We start from the raw sequence: 3,166 nt of genomic DNA, 5'->3' as shown, positions 1-3,166 counted from the left end.
ATCAGATAATATAAATAAAGAAATGAATATTTTATATTTGGGTTGAGAATAAGATTCTGTTTGATTTAACGAACAAAAACAATTAAGATTCTTTTTGAAAAATGTGCATGGCTCTTAAAAGGGCCGTTTTAAAACAGTTCTGTTGCAGAAATTATCTTCAGACTGTACGAATTGTTAGGATAACTCCGTTTTTTTCTTCAAGTGACTGTACTGCCTACTGGCAACTGCCCTGCACTACAGTCTACATGTATACAATAATATAATTATTTCTCCTTTGACTCCATCATGTTAATTAACTGTTACTGGTCTACTGTTCTTTTGAGAAAAGTAAAGTGAACAACTTTCATTTTCCACATTGTTCTATAAACTGTTTCGGTATCTTAACTTTGTCGGTGTGATGAATTTTTCATCATTTTCATGTCCTGAACTCGGCACTGGAACTCGGGTCATATAAGTTAATCTATAGAAACATTTCACATATAATCCGCTCCAATCAATTGTATGCTAAATGTCAGTGTTTTGGCATAATTTGAGCAGAAAATTCGTGATACTGTAGTCTATAATGTTGTTTTTCAACACACATGTTTACATTCATGGAGGCTGCCATTTTTTTCTACCAGACTATATATATAACCGCTGATTTGATTGGATAACTCTATTTCCGGGATTTCCGATCGGCCAATCAGATAGTCGTTATCATTAATACACGGAATGTGTTCAAATTTGAAACTAAAAATATTGTACGAGTATGTATCCTGTCCAGCATTGTCCAGCTGTGGTTACATTAATCATGTTAATAATAATTAATACTCAACAACCTTCGATAAATAAAGAAATAGACATTAAAGGCAGAACATTTAGATATGACATTAGCTGTTGAATCAAGAATTTACGATGAGACGATGTGCTGATGTAGGGCAGACGTACAGCAGATACAGGTAATTTTTAAGAGATTTTACATTTGATTTTTACATCATGAATATTTTTAATAAAAATTAAAAAAAAAGATATACACCCCCTTTAGTTTCATTCATGGATTCTGTTAGTTCACACTTTGAGGATGACCATTTGGTGTTCTGAAAAGGGGGAGGTGGGAATGTAATAATTTTTATTATTCAATATTGAATTACATTGTGTGCCTTCACAATCAAGGAAAGATGTTTACAGTTTACTACACAATGTCAGGCACATTCAACTTCATTTTGTCATGTTCTGATTTGGATGGACATGCAACACAAAAAATCCCTAAACGTTAATATTGTGTTTTAGAGTCTTTATACTTAACTGAAAGAAGCTTCTTAATTATATATGTACATTGTATGATACATATCAGTAATATATGATGCATACAGGTCATGACCAGAATTAAAAATTATTAATAAAATGTTTTTTACATTTTTTTTTTAGGTTGTCCATATATTAAAAGGGATTGATCATGGTGAAGGTACAAAGCTGCAAAAATGATGACTGTGCATCGATCAATATCCACTCAATAATATGAAAACACGATGAAAACAAACGAACCAGCAGCAGAAAAGAAATTTAAGTATAAGATTATTGAAAGGTACTTATTGAATTATTTTTTCATCCTTCCCACACTTGAAATAAAAATACATTAATCATGTTAATCATTCACATCTATAAGCTGTAAACACATCTCAAAAACATTGATCTGATCATCATGCACAATGGTTAATCATGGCTATTATGTGAACAAAATGAGGTGTCTGGTATGCTTCAACCAGATAGTAAAACATCAACAAACACAACACAAAGGGAAAGATAATATGAGGCTAAATAAAAATATATGCGTTGTTCCAATTACCTTACCTACCTTTTTTTTTAGTCTTAACAATAGCCTACCCTAAAGATGTTTTTGTCATTTTTCAGTAAGTACTGTTTAAGTCAGAATGTTGCTCCCATAGACATGATAGACTCAATGTAAAAAAAAACCCATAAAATAAAAAAAATTCTTACCTACCTACCCTCATTTTTTTTTAAATGTAACTGGAACCACACATACTATTTTATTTGGCTTTGAGAGACACCTGATCCATGAACAATAAAAGTCTATTTTGATAAAAAGAGATGTGTGTTATAAGTCTAAGAGACAGCAACCCAACAACTATAGCCAAAGATATCTAGAGAACACATAGTCTTCAACAATAGACATACATGTGTCTAAATTGCTCTTAGTGTATAAATGTTGTGAATAAATTACACACAAACACAAATAAAATATGCCAGTAACATATATTTTTGAATAATTGCAGAAATGATAGACTCAATGTTAAAAAAAAACCATAAAATAAAAAAAATTCTTACCTACCTACCCTAATTTTTTTTTAAATGTAACTGGAACCACACATACTATTTTATTTGGCTTTGAGAGACACCTGATCCATGAACAATAAAAGTCTATTTTGATAAAAAGAGATGTGTATTATAAGTCTAAGAGACAGCAACCCAACAACTATAGCCAAAGATATCTAGAGAACACATAGTCTTCAACAATAGACATACATGTGTCTAAATTGCTCTTAGTGTATAAATGTTGTGAACAAATTACACACAAACACAAATAAAATATGCCAGTAACATTTTATTTTTGAATAATTGCAGACTGGAGCATGGTATTGTAATGTTATTTTAATTCAAAATTCTATGCATGTTATGATGTATGATTTTTTTTCTTTCAGATTAATCAATGAAGACTTAATGGAACAGGATTGGAATGCAGAAACTTTGGACTTAATTCATGAATAATATCAATGGATGATGAAGAAAGCTGACCAAACTGACGAAGTATTTCGTATGCATGTAAACTGGACATTTTTGTTTGTTTAATGCACAATAAACAAATTTGTAAAATTGAAAATTAAAACCATTTGTGAAAGATTTCAAGAGGACCAAAAGTTACCATGGACCTATGAATGATTTAACCAGAAAAATGATTTACATGTACAATTAAGTAAATAGATCTTTGACTAAAAAATGATAATTTATCAACGCTAATATTTTAAAGAGGTTGATCTTTTTGTTTAAAAGGTCTTCAATGTAGATGATGTATAAACTGTTGTAATTTCTTTAATTGTTGACTTGCATTAAAATGGTTATTGTCTTATTTCAAGTTTTCTTATTAATTCATTCAAAAATAAGCAGTGCA

At 30.2% G+C, this 3,166-nt stretch overlaps 1 long non-coding RNA gene across 1 annotated transcript; it reads left to right on the top strand.

Moving 5' to 3' along the window:
- Positions 1 to 277: 277 nt before the first annotated feature.
- Positions 278 to 2,966, top strand: LOC127721366 (uncharacterized). Its single transcript, XR_007991182.1, has 3 exons — positions 278 to 938; positions 1,408 to 1,564; positions 2,700 to 2,966. It is a non-coding gene; the product is annotated as an uncharacterized LOC127721366 (long non-coding RNA).
- The last annotated feature ends 200 nt before the right edge of the window (positions 2,967 to 3,166 follow it).

This window comes from Mytilus californianus, unplaced genomic scaffold (genome assembly GCF_021869535.1).
Source record: "Mytilus californianus isolate M0D057914Y unplaced genomic scaffold, xbMytCali1.0.p SCAF_12, whole genome shotgun sequence".
NCBI classification, from domain to species: domain Eukaryota; kingdom Metazoa; phylum Mollusca; class Bivalvia; order Mytilida; family Mytilidae; genus Mytilus; species Mytilus californianus.
This window is presented reverse-complemented; position numbering and strand designations above follow the sequence as displayed.